Source organism: Saccopteryx leptura, chromosome 13 (genome assembly GCF_036850995.1).
Source record: "Saccopteryx leptura isolate mSacLep1 chromosome 13, mSacLep1_pri_phased_curated, whole genome shotgun sequence".
Lineage (NCBI taxonomy): Eukaryota > Metazoa > Chordata > Mammalia > Chiroptera > Emballonuridae > Saccopteryx > Saccopteryx leptura.
In genome coordinates, this window is record NC_089515.1 from 38821150 (window position 1) to 38835470 (window position 14321).

Genomic DNA, 14321 nt, shown 5'->3' on the forward strand with positions numbered 1-14321 from the left:
CTCTCTTCCCCTCCTGCAGCCAAGGCTCCATTGGAGCAAAGATGGCCCGGGCGCTGGGGATGGCTCTGTGGCCTCTGCCCCAGGCGCTAGAGTGGCTCTGGTCGCAACATGGCGACGCCCAGGATGGGCAGAGCATCGCCCCCTGGTGGGCAGAGCGTCGCCCCATGGTGGGCGTGCCGGGTGGATCCCGGTCGGGCGCATGCGGAGTCTGTCTGACTGTCTTTCCCTGTTTCCAGCTTCAGAAAAAAGAAAAAAAAAAAAAAAGAAAGCAAAATCGCGGCCTACTCGCAAATATAATGAAAGTTATTTAAGCTTTGGTTTCACTTGGACCAGAAGTAAAGATCATCCTTTACTGCTATGTTTAGTATGTGGATATAAAATGGCAAATGAATCATTATTTCCTAGTAAATTGAGTAAACATTTTAAAACTAGACATTCTAATTTACAAGATAAATCTGTAAATTTTTTTCAAGAGATTGAACAGCAAACAAAAGCGGCAAATTCTTTAAAAAGTATAATGACTGTTTCTGATAAAGCTCAAATCACTTCTTATCAAGTCTCAGAACTGATAGCAAAAAATATGAAAGCTCAGACTCTAGGTGAGTCACTTATTTTGCCTGCATGCAAAAAAAATGGTCATGAGGCCCTGGCCGGTTGGCTCAGCGGTAGAGCGTCGGCCTGGTGTGCGGGGGACCCGGGTTCGATTCCCGGCCAGGGCACATAGGAGAAGCGTCCATTTGCTTCTCCACCACCCCCCTCCTTCCTCTCTGTCTCTCTCTTCCCCTCCCGCAGCCGAGGCTCCATTGGAGCAAAGATGGCCTGGGCCTGGGGATGGCTCCTTGGCCTCTGCCCCAGGCGCTGGAGTGGCTCTGGTCGCGGCAGAGCGACGCCCCGGAGGGGCAGAGCATCGCCCCCTGGTGGGCAGAGCGTCACCCCTGATGGGCATGCTGGGTGGATCCCGGTCGGGCGCATGCGGGAGTCTGTCTGACTGTCTCTCCCCGTTTCCAGCTTCAGAAAAATACAAAAAAAAAAAAAAAAAAAAAAGGTCATGACAATGCTAGGACATGAAGCAGCAATGAAAATAAGCAAGATTCCTCTGTCCAACGATACAGTTCACAGATGTATTATAGAAATGTCTTCTGATATCAAGAAAAATGTATACAGTAATAAGCTTCAGTATTCAAATTTTGCATTGCAAGTTGATGAGTCAACAGACACTACCAACACGGCACAACTCTTAGCATTCGTCTGTTTTATTAATGAAGATCAAATAGTAAATCAATTTCTTTTTTGAAAAGAATTAGGTGTGTCTACAAAAGTGAAGACGTTTAACATTGTGAAATAACTATCTTGATAAATGGCAGTTAACATGGAAGACGTGTGTAGGTATTTGTACAGATGGTAGGCTGTGTTAAAGGTCTTACATCTTTTGTAAAAAGAAAAAATGAGAATGTTATCGTAACTCACTGCTTTCTTCATAGGGAGGCCTTGATGGCAAAAACATTGGGAGAAAAATTAAGAGAAGTTTTAGATCACGTTGTTCAGATGGTAAACTTTATTAAAACGAGACCTGTCAAATCGCGTTTATTTGAAAAGCTTTGTATCGATATGGATTCACAACCCAGACGGCTGCTTTTACACATTGAGATGAGGTGGTTGTTAAGGGGAAAAGTACTTACCCGTGTACATGAGGTAAGACAAGAACTTCCTGTGTTTTTTGAAGAGATGAAACACATTTTTGTAACCTCTTTTGGTGACAATTTTGGATTGCCAGGTTACAGTATTTGGCCGATATATTTCAGCAGTTCAATATTTTGAATACTAGCATGCAAGGGAAAGAAGAAAATATTCTCACATCCACTGACAAAAATGAAAGCGTTTCAGAGAAAACTACAGATTTGGAAAAGAAAGCTGTTGACAGTAATTTGGAAATGTTTCCATTGGTAAATAACACTTCCATAAATGAAATACTTTCAATAATAGTTGAACATTTAATGTTTAGAAGAAAAATTGGGTTATTTTCCATCACTTAACACTGAACAATACGATTGGATTAGAAACTCATTCATGGAAACGTCAAGTGATTTTGTTTTAACATTATCAGAAGAACTGGCAGCTATATCCACTGATCGTGGATTGATGATTAAACATAAGGAATTGTCTCTTGAAGCCTTTTGGATTTCTATGAAAGAATATGTGGCAATATCTAAAGAAAGCTTTGAACATTTTACTACAATTTTCAACATCCTATTTATGTGAATTAGGATTTTCTACCCTCAACACAAAAGTAAAAAGAGAGGAATTCTTCAATGTATTGATGAGGAAATGAGAGTTTGCCTTTCAAATATATGCCCAATCATTGAAGAAATTGCTGGGACACATCAGGCTCATGTTTCTCATAAACACAAGAATGAAAAAACTTAACACATTCATGACAGGACCTCTCGAATTTACTAAAGTTTACTAAGAATATATCTATATATATATATATAAAAGATAACTTTCTTGTCTTTTAAAAAAAATTTTAACCTCTCTTTTTACGAATTCTAAAAAGCATAACAAAAAATGTAACATAAAAATGTTTTTTAATGTCAGAATAAATTTAATTTTGTCGTATTTATTTTGTTTAATTACCATAAAAGTACGCTTGGACTTTATTTTTTTCTTTAATATTTGACTTAATTATTATAACATATTTCTCAGAAATTTGTATATAGTGCGCCTACAATTAGTTGTAGGATTTTAAATGTGCCCCGACTTCAAAAAGTTTGAGAACCACTGCCTTAAGGAGTTGGCCTGTGGGGCCGGGGGGCCTGAGGCCAGGCTGACCCAGGTGTGTAGCCCCCAACCACAGAGGGGCCAGGACCGAGGGAGCTGGGAAGGCCACTAGCCCTTCCCAGCAGCCACCCCAAACCAGAGTCTTCGGTCCCCAGCTGCCACCACAGTCCTGACAGACATTTCTGATCAAAGTAAACGCCCTGGTTTTACGCTACACCTCTTTGGTTCCACCAAACCCCCATGAGAATTCTCATTGGAGACAATGAGAATTGTCTCTCCCAGACTCCCCTGAGATAGGCAGAGGAGCTGTTGGAAAGAGAACCACAGATGCCTGGGAATGAGGGGGCCAACAGAACTAATCAGTGCTCAACTGTGCAGATGCTGCTGGTGCCCCGCCCAGATCCCCTTGACCTTGGGCACCCTTCTCCCAGGTACACTGTTAGCTCACAGCTGCACCTTGTCTGAGGAACTGTCCTGAGATAAATGGAAGCCACCTTACCTGGTCCCAATTCCTTCCCTAGTCCTTGGCCCCATGACTGACTGGCCTGGCCTCAGAGTGAGACTAACCTGTAGCACAGTTTGTGTTCCAGAGTTTTCCTGTGGGATTAGGCTAAAAGCCCGGCTCTTGCTTCTTATCCCTACCCTATTCTGCCTCCCATCCTCCCCTCGCCCTTTGGAAATAATAAGTAAGCACCATCTCTGACCCACATTGGTTCTGAGGTCACAGGACAGTGCCTAGTGGCTTCTCAAGTAAATCACTTGTGCGAGAATTCTCATCTCTGGCTGAGGAATCTGCCTAAGAGGCATCAGACACCCTACTGTGTAGACTGTCCCTAGGGAGAAATTTCACTGGGGCTCTGCTTTTCTATCAGGGCAAAATGTATAGTCTTGGAGAAGTTGGGGTTGGAATTATTTTTCAGGTTATGTGGCGGATTGCCCAGTAAATTAGCCCCTGCAGAATTTGTCCTGGGTCTTACTCAGGAAGTCACTCAGCAACATAGTATCCATGATGTCATGGAGTCTGACCAGAGGACACAATTCACACCATCAGGTCTAAGTGTGGGTCCAGAATCCATCCTGCTGCCTAGCAGCAGGTGAAGCAGAAACATGGCATGACACCTCACATGTCAGCTCAGATCTCCCAAATATGAACATGTAGCACAATGTGGCCAATGGTTCTACCTCAGCCTTTTCAACTCAATAGTTTCTCCATTTATGATGCTGGCTGCCCCTTCACACACCTCCATGGCGGACAGGTTGGGAGAAATAGTGACTAGTGCCTACCTCATTGGGTTATTATGGGGGTTAATTGAGATACTGCAGGTAAAGCTCTTAGCATAGTCTGACACATACCAAGCTCTCAGACATGAAGCTCCTATAGTTGTCACCATCTCCTGGAACTACAGCATCCTTCTCAGGGCCCATTTACACACTTCTCTTTTCCAAGTTGGGAGAGCCTGGTGTTTCTCCCTTTGGTCAAGATGAAGTAGCTAACAAACATTATCTCTACTTCCGAAAATCATCATTCAGCTCTCATCCTGTGTGAAACAACACTGCCTCCTGATCCACCACCTGGCCAGTGTTTAGCTCCTGTGTTGAGTCAGGTTCTCCACACAGCACCCCTGTCAGGAAACTGAAGAGAATTGGATACAGCCCTTGGAATAAGGAAACTTGTTTCTACAGGCATGGTGGAAACTCCTCCTGGCTGGTGGCTTTGGGCCCTCTTGAATATGGAACCAGGTGTCCTTATGTTACCAGCCCTTTCTTGTTGGCTGAGAGAAGTGAGCCCCATACCCATTATTTCATTTTGTATTGGATAATGGCCATTTGTACCCATATGTTCTCAATGAATAGAGAGGGTCAAGGGGTGGACTGTCTCAGTGGATTCTTGGATAATTATGCCAAGCAGTCCATAGCAGAGGTGTTTGGCCTTTTAGGTATTGAAGAGAATTATGAGGTCATGTTCATGAAACTTGACCAGAGAATAGATTCTATCTTTATCCAGGGCTTGGACACATGAATCAATGCAATGAAAGAGACCTCATCTGTGAAGAGCCAAGAAATGAGTGTGGTCAAGATTGTGGGAAAGAAATAGATTGTTGGACACCCCTTCCTCTGATGGCTGCCTCTTACAGTCCTAAATGTTTCAGTCTCCACTTATAAAAGTATCCTTTTTATTGTACTAAATCCTGGCAAGGGGAAGGGTTTCTTTTCCATTCTTTGTCCAAGAATTGCCCTCAAACAGGAGGTGGCTCTGAAGAATTGGACAGTCATGGGAAAGGTGGAACAGCCTATTCTTTATATATCTTTCCAAGTGCTGTTTTGTTTTGTTTTTTATTGGAAGGCATGTGTGTGTGTGTGTGTGTGTGTGTGTGTGTGTGTGTGTGTGTGTGTATTTTCTTCGAGTCCCTCTGTCCTGGACCCATCACCCTACCCTGGCTTGTCTCAGGCCTCACTCTATGATCCCAGTGAGTAGGACAGGCCTCAGAGTTTAACTTCTCTCAACAGCCCCCTCAGGAAACAGACCACAAGGGGTCAAGTGATGCAGTGAAATCATACCTGAATGGGGCAAAGCCAGAGCCCCTGAGGTCCTCCAGCTCTTGGTCTTTTCCCTGGGGGCCTTAACCCAACCTATCCAACCTCCTGACCACCAGCCTTTGGCTCTTAGCCAAATGCCACTTGAAAAGAGTTTGGCTTCTGGGGGCCAGGGTGACTGCTGGTCACTCCTTGAGTGGGAGGAGCAGGGGAGAAACACAGGGTATTCTGGCCTGGAGGAGGAGAACAGCATGTCAAAACAGCTCTGAGGTAGGACCTGCGACAGTGATGATACCTGTCAACTTGAAGTTGCCAGGCTGTCTGCCAAACACCTCACCAGAATTAGCTCACTTAATCCTTGCGAATATTTATTTACAAGGTAGGTACTATTACCCTCACCTTTTTGCAGATGAAAAAACTGGCTAACTTTGAGAGCTGGTAATGAATCTAGATCTTTAAGCCCAAGTTCAGGGTTTTATCTCATGACACAGTCTATTCAATCCTTGTTTTGTAGATCAGGGCACATGAAGAGGTCAATGTTGTAAGCTGCAATATAGGGAATGCTTTGAAATGAGCTTGGCTGCTTCTGGATGTGTTGTGCTTCCTGGCTTCCATCTGGGCATGAAGAGAGAAGAGGAGAGGTGGCAAGATGGTGATGGAGTAGGCGGACGTACCAACTTCCACCTCCCAGAACCAAAGTGGATTACAACTTAATCTTAAGAACAATCATTTGGAAAAACCAACTTTGGACTAAACTTAGAGGACTCTTTAACCAAGGATCACTGAAGAACTGCATTTCTGCCATACAGGGGATCTCTCTTCTGAGGAATCCACGGGTCTCCCATTGAAGTAAATGAGATGTGGATTCCACCGCAGAAACTGCTGCTTTATAGTGTGAAAGAGCCCTGAAAGATACTATGCTGTGCAGAAACTGCAGTGTATCCTATGATGTATTGTAGTTCACACTGTTCTATATAGAAAACTTGCCACTAATCTGGAAAAAACAGATCCATTAGTTAGGCAGCTATTTACGGAATGGTAGCCCCAATACACTAGGTAAGGAGGTCCATTAGTAATAAATATTTCTCAATATATAATTAAATATTGTTTTTGTGATTAATTACTATGTTTAAATTATGTTTGATTTGTAGCAATGAGAATACATAATGCATATCAGGTATTTACATTCCGAATCATAACTGTAGCAAAATTACAGTTATGAAGTAGCCACCAAAATTATTTTTGGTTTGGGGTCACCGCAACATGAGGAACTGTATTGCGGGGTCACGGCATTAGAAAGGTTGAGAACCACTGAAATAGATCCTCAAGAAAGAAAATTAACAAAGAAACAGCAGACTTAAAGGACATACTAGATCCGTGATGGTGAACCTTTTTATAAAAACCACCCACTTTTGCAATGCTGGTCAAACTGATCCCTCCCGCCCACTAGTGGGTGTTCCAGCTTTCATGGTGGGCCAATTGCGGCATTGTTTGGTTGCTCCACTACTGCCCACCATGAAAGCTGGAACGCTGCCCACTAGTTGGTGGGAGGGACCAGGTTGACCAGTACTGCAAAAGTGGGTGGTTTTTATAAAAAGATTCACCATCACAGCACTAGGTCAACTGGATTTAATAGATATTTCCAGAACATTTCACCCAAAAGCAGCAGAATATACATTCTTTTCAAGTGCTCATGGTACATTCTCTAAGATAGACCACATGCTAGGACACAAAATGAGTCTCAACAAATTTAAGAAGATTGAAATCATATCAAGCAACTTCTCTAATCACAATGGCATGAAATTAAAAACCAGTGACAATAGAAAAACTGAAAAACAAACACTTGAAAACTAAAGAGCATGTTATTAAATAACGAATGGGTTAACAATGAGATCAAGGAAGAAATAAAAAATTTCCTTGAAACAAATGAAAACGAAAATACAACTCAAAATTTATGGGACACAGCAAAAGTAGTCCTGAGAGGGAAGTTCGTAGCACTACAGGCATACCTTAAGAAGCTAGAAAAAGCTCAAATAAACAATTTACCCCTGCATCTAAAAGAATAAAAAAAGAAGAGCAAATAAAACCCAGAGGAAGTAGAAGGAAGGAAATAATAAAGATCAGAATGGAAATAAATGACATAGAGGCTAAAAAAACAATACAGAGGATCAATGAAACCAAGAGCTGGTTCTTTGAAAAGGTAAACAAAATGAATGAACCTTTAACCAGACTCACCAAGAAAAAAAGAGGACTCAAATAAAATTAGAAATGAGAGAGGAGAAGTAGCAACTGACACAGCTGAAATACAAAGGATTGTAAGAAAATACTATGAAGAACTATGTGCCATAAAATTAGACAACCCAGGTGAAACGGTCAAATTCTTCAAAACATATAATTTTTCAAAAATCAATATAGAAGAATCAGAAAACCTAAACAGACCAATTTTATCAAATGAGATTGCAACAGTTATCAAAAAATTCCCAACAAACAAAAGTTCTGGGCCAGATGGCTTCACCAGCAAATATTACCAAATATTTGAGAAGAACTAACTCCTATCCTTCTCAAGCTATTTCAAAAAAATTCAAGAGGATGGAAGACTTCCAAACTCCTTTTATGAGGCAAGCATAATATTGATTCCAAAACCAGGCAAAGACACTACAAGGAAAGAAAACTATAGACAAATATCCCTGATGAACTTAGATGCTAAAATTCTCAACAAAATATTAGCAAACCGGATCCAGCAATACATGAAAAAAATCATACATCATGGTCAGGTGGGATTTATTCTAGGGAGACAAGGCTGGTACAATATCTGCAAATCAATCAATGTGATTCATCACATAAACAAAAGGAAGGATAAAAATCACTTGATAATATCAATAGATACAGAAAAAGCATTTGATAAAATCCATCAACCATTTATGATCAAAACTCAGCAAAGTGGGGATACAGGGATCATACCTCAACATGATAAAGGCCATCTATGACAAACCCAGATCCAACATCATAATCAATGGGCAAAAATTAAAAGAAATCCCCTTAAGATCAGGAACAAGGCAGGGGTGCCCCCTTTCACAACTCTTATTCAACATAGTCCTGGAAGTTCTAGCCACAGCAATCAGACAAGAAGAAGGGATAACAGGCATCCAAATTGGAAAAGGAGAAGTAAAATTATTATTATTTGCTGATGATATGATACTATACATAGAAAATCTTAAAGTCTCAGTCAAAAACTACTGGACTTGATCAATGAATTCAGCAAGGTGGCAGTATATAAAATCAATATTCAGATATCAGAGGCATTTTTATACACCAACAATGAACTGTCTGAAAGAGAAATTAATAAAAACAATCCCCTTGACTACTGCAACAAAAAAATAAGATACCTAGGAGTAAATTTAACCAAAGAGGTTGAAGACTTGTAGTCAGAAAATTATAAAACATTGTTAAAGGAAATCAAGGAAGATACAAACAACTGGAAGCATATACCGTGTTCATGGATAGAAAGAATAAACATCATTAAAATATCTATATTACCCAAAGCAATCTATAAATTCAATGCAGTTTCTATTAAAATACCAATGACATACTTCAAAGATATAGGACAAATATTCCAAAAATTTATATGGAACCAAAAAAAGAACACGAATAGCCTCAGCAATCCTGAAAAAGAAGAATAAAGTGGGTGGTATCACACTTCCTGATATCAAGTTATACTACAAAGCCATTGTACTCAAAACAGCTTGGTACTGGCATAAGAACAGGCATATAGATCAATGGAACAGAGCAGAGAACCCAGAAATAAACCCACACCTTTATGGACAATTGATATTTGACAAAGGAGGTAAGAGCATACAATGGAGTAAAGACAGTCTCTTTAACAAATGGTGTTGGGAAAATTGGACAGGTACTTGCAAAAAAATGAAACTGGATCATCAACTTACACCATTCACAAAAGTAAACTCAAAATGGATAAAAGACTTAAATGTAAGTCGTGAAACCAAAAACATCTTGGAAGAAAACATAGGCAGTAAACTCTCCGACATCTCTCACGGCAATGTATTTCCTGATTTATCTCCATGGGCAAGTAAAATAAAGCACAGGATGAACAAATGGGACTATATGAAACTAAAAAGCTTTTGCACAGCTAAAGACACCATTAACAAAATAAAAATCCACACAATGGGAGAATATACTCGCCAATACATCTGATAAGGAGTTAATAACCAAAATTTATAAAGAACTTGTAAATATCAACACCAGGAAGATGAATGATCAAGAAATGGGCAAGCCTTACCAGGCAGTGGCACAGTGGATACAGCATCAGACTGGGATGCCGAGGACCCAGGTTCAAGACCCTGAGGTCGCCAGCTTGAGTGCAGGCTCATTTGGTTTGAGCAAAAGCTCACCAGCTTGGACCCAAGGTTGCTGGCTCGAGCAAGGGGTTACTCTGTCTGCTGAAGGCCCACGGTCAAGGCACATATGAGAAAGCAATCAATGAACAACTAAGGTGTCACAATGCGCAACGAAAAACTAATGATTGATGCTTCTCATCTCTCCGTTCCTGTCTGTTTGTCCCTGTCTATCCCTCTCTCTGACTCTCTGTCTCTGTAAAAAAATAAAAAAAAATAAAAAAAAAAGAAATGGGCAAAAGAAATGAATAGATACTTCTCCAAAGAGGACATACAGATGGCCAATAGGCATATGAAAATATGTTCAACATCATTAATCATTAGAGAAATGCAAATTAAAACCACAATGAGATATCACCTCATACCAGTCAGAATGGCGCTTATCAACAAAACAACACATAAATGCTGGCGAGGGTGTGGAGAAAAGGGAACCCCTCCTGCACTGCTGTGGGAATGCAGATTGGTGTAGCCACTGTGAAAAACAGTATGGAGATTCCTTAAAAAATTAAAAATGGGCCTGACTTGTGGTGGCGCAGTGGATAAAGCGTTGACCTGAAACTCTGAGGTTGCCGGTTCGAAACCCTGGGCTTGCCCAGTCAAGGCACATATGGGAGTTGATGCTTCCTGCTCCTCCCCCTCCTCTCTCTCCCCCCTTCTCTAAAAATGAATAAATAAAATCTTAAAAAAAAATTAAAAATGGAACTGCCCTTTGACCCAGCTATCTCACTTTTAGGTATATATCCTATGAATACCAAATCACTGGTTCAAAAGAAAAAATGCACCTCCATGTTTATGGCAGCATTGTTTACAATAGCCAAGATCTGGAAACAGCCCAAGTGTCTGTCAGTGGAAGAGTGGATTAAAAACCTGTGGTACATACACACAATGGAATACTATGTGGCTGTGAAGAAGAAAATCTTACCTTTCACAACAACATGGATGGACCTGGAAACTATTATGGTAAGTGAAATAAGCCAGGCAGAGAAAGAAAAGTACCATGTGACCTCACTCATTTGAGGAATCCAATGAACAGTGTAAACTGAGCAATGGAACAAGAGGCAGAGGAGGGATCAAAGGAACCAGAGGGAAAGCGGTCAGAGGGAAAGTAGAAGAGAAGATGGGATTGGAGAAGGGAAAGAGATGAATGAAATTATATATACATAACACAGCGTTATAGAGAACAGAACAGCAAATCCTGGAGGGAAGGGGGGAAGGCATTGAGGGGAAGGGGTATAGAGGGGTGTCCGAGGGGGAAGAAGGGGGTGGGGGGAGATATATTCGGTGGGACACTTGAATCTATGTAAACACAAATTAAAATCATAAATTTAAAAAAAAGAGAGAGAAGGGGAGAGGGAAGGGAAAAAGAGGGAGGGAGAAGTGGGAGGGTAAGGTTACAGAGGTTAATAGGGGACAGAGGCAGAGAAGCAGGTACGGTCCCCTCTGCCCCTGACTGGGACTTGACGAGGGCCCCTGCCAGGGCAGCTCCACACTCCTCCTTCGGAGGCTGCCCACAGAGGCAGCTGTCCTGCTCAGGATAAACCAGATGACGCCATGAACTCTGAGTTTACAATTGTTACCTGAAAAAAATAGGCAGCCAGATATTTCTCCAGGAAAATGGGTTTATTTGGGAACAACAAAGAATTGCAATTCAGGGCATGCAGGCTAATAGCAAACCACATGCAATTCCAGCAAAGGAGAAGAGGAAACTCTTTCACAGGAGAAGAGGAATTGGGGGAGCTAAGATAAAGAGTTCTTCCTGTTGGGCTATGGGGATGGACGTAAGCACCTGAGAGTTCTCCCTTCTGGCCTCCCAACTTATTTTAAATGAGGTTTCTGTTTATTAATTTTTATAGAATGAAGGCAGCACATAGCACACCCCTTCCCCCTGATGGAGTGAGTGGGACCAGGTGTGGCTCTGCCCAAAAAGCAAATTGCAAAAAAGCTAGTATAGTTGGAGCCCATTTTGTAAAATAAATAATATTAAATAGTATTCACTTAAGGAAAAAAAAAATCTGGACAAAAATGCCACGAACTCTGTGGTGGTCATCTCCAGAAGGTTCAGATTAGAGGAATTTTTAAGTTCCTGTGTTTTGTATATTTCTATAACATTTAAATGTTTAACAATGCATGTGTAATGTTTTGGTAATCGGAATGACAGACAAAAGTTTTTAAAAAGAGGAGTGCTCCATGTTCTCCATCCATCATTCTTCAGTTTTTCAAAACAACCGGCACGTGCAGGGAAATCTGCACCCTGTGTGACCAGGAAGATTTATGCGTCATAAAAAATTTGTCCTGAGTGCGTATGTTTAATTATTAAAGAGATGTTGTCAGTCCTGTCAGATAGGCTTAATGTTTAGTTTGAGGACTGAGCCACCAAAGGGTTAGTGCCTTGACTTTATGCATGGTTGCTTAGGTGTCAGTTAAAGAGAAAAATGGAACAAGAGGGCAAATCGTGTGATTTTGTTTTGTTTGCAGGACTACAGTGTGTCCGTAAAGTCATGGTGCATTTTTGATAGGTCACAGGGAAGCAACAAAAGACAATAGAAATGTGAAATCTGCACCAAATAAAAGAAAAACCCTCCCAGTTTCTGTAGGATGATGTGGCAGCATGTGCGCATGCGCAGATGATGACGTAACACCGTGTATACAGCGGAGCAGCCCACGGCCATGCCAGTCGAGATGTGGACAGTACAGAGGAAAGTTCAGTGTGTCTGTGGCTTGCTAAATTCGAATCCGTGACCAAAGTGCAACGTGAATATCGGCGCGTTTATACCGAAGCGCCACCGCATAGGAATAACATTACTCGGTGGGATAAGCCGTTGAAGGAAACCGGCAGTTTGGTGGAGAAACCCTGTTCTGGTAGGCCATCAGTCAGTGACGAGTCTGTAGAGGCTATACGGGATAGCTACCTAAGGAGCCCTAAAAAATCCATGCGTGAGCCCACATCGAACTGCACTGAATAGGTATGAAACTGGGAGAGTTTTCCTTTTATTTGGTGCAGATTTCACATTTCTATCGCCTTTTGTTGCTTTCCTGTGACCGGTCAAAAGTGCACCATGACTTTACGGACACACTGTATATTGATGCTCAGGCCTGGAACGCAGCAACTGTGACAGCTACACTACTTCCTTTATCTTCAAGCTCAGGAGAAAAGATTGCTGTTGTAATTACTGAGCAAGAAAGGGAGACAGGATAAGAGGTGAAATGAAAGGTAAAATGCATGGTCCGAAAAACTGAGTGGCACTGACGGCGGGGGGGAAAGGGAAGCTGCTGAAGGGGCTGTGGGAAGGGTGAGAGTAATCAGGGTGCACTTCCTGGAAGAGGTGGGTGTGTTTGAGAGCAGGGAGAGTGGAGAAGAAGGCATCTCAGAGAAGGAAGGCAGATGAAGTAAGAGGGCAGGAGGTCAGCGGTCTAAGCCTAGCGATGGCTCACTTTCCCTGTTCGCCATTTCCCTGAGAGAGGTTAGGTTCCCCCCCTGGGCTGTGACAGCCCAACCTACTCCAACTCTGAACTCTGCCCAGGAATTCTACTGAAATGAGAAGACAGGACAAAGTGCAAGCCGGCTGTACGCGGCTTGTCTTCCCACAGATACACGCTTCCACCTGTCCCTGAGAGTGGCTTGTTCACCACAAATACGTGAGTTGGAGGAGGATCTTGCCCCCCTCTGTGCAGCTGTGTGTCTGTATGTGAGCTTGTGGCTAGCGGGGCTTTCCAGGCTCCGTCTGTATGTGTACCTCCATGTGTGTTCGCTTGTGTGTGCCCGTGTGACTGCACGCCTCTTGGTATGTGAGCTTAACCAGGTGGTGTTTGGATAGTGTAGGTTGCTCCCCAAGGGGAAGAAAAAGAGAGAGAACAGCCCTGGCCAGTTGGCTCAGTGGTAGAGCATCAGCCCGGCATGTGGATGTCCCGGGTTTGATTTCCTGTCAGAGCACACAGGAGAAGTGATCATCTGTCTCTCCATCCCTTTCCCCTTTTCTCTCTCTCTCTCTCTCTCTTTCTCTCCCACAGCCATGGCTCAGTTGGTTTGAGAGCGCACTGTGCCTGAACACTGAGGATGGCTCTATGGAGCCTCCACCTCAGGTGCTAAAAATAGCTTGGTTGTGAGCATGGCCCCAAATGGGCAGAGGATTGGCCCCAGTCTTGAGTTGCTGGGTGGATCCTGGTCAGAGTGCATGTGAGACTCTATCTCTCTATCTCCCTTCCTCTCACTTGGAAAAGAAGGGAGAAAAAGAAAAAAGAGAGAGAACAGGAGTGGGGAGAAATGGGGTCTTAGAGTTCTTACTTTACAGGTGAGTTTTAGCCTATGAACTGAGCTTCAGTTTAAAAAAAAAAAAAGGACTATATTGGCTCTTATATTGAAAAGTCCAGAAAGAGGGCTGATTTCAGGTGTTGTTGAATACAGGGACTGGAATGAAGTCTTCAGGATAATGTGCCTCCATGTTTTGGAGGTGGGAAAGTATAAAACAATGAAGATGTCACTTAAGGGCAATGGGTTTAGCATATTGAGGGGAGCATGGACAGCTAGGGCCTCTCTTCAGAAAAATGGCTTTACCGGGTGCACACATGTGCTATACAGAATTCCCTCCTTTCCTTCCC

The 14321-nt window shown here is 42.4% G+C and overlaps 1 protein-coding gene across 1 annotated transcript in view; it reads left to right on the plus strand.

Moving 5' to 3' along the window:
- The first annotated feature begins 13251 nt into the window (after positions 1-13251).
- The window catches only part of SLC28A1 (solute carrier family 28 member 1), a 52672-nt gene continuing 51602 nt past the window's right edge, over positions 13252-14321 (plus strand). The window contains exon 1 of the mRNA XM_066355431.1: positions 13252-13361. The gene's annotated coding sequence lies outside the window, so the exon portion shown is untranslated. The remainder of the gene's footprint in view (positions 13362-14321) is intronic.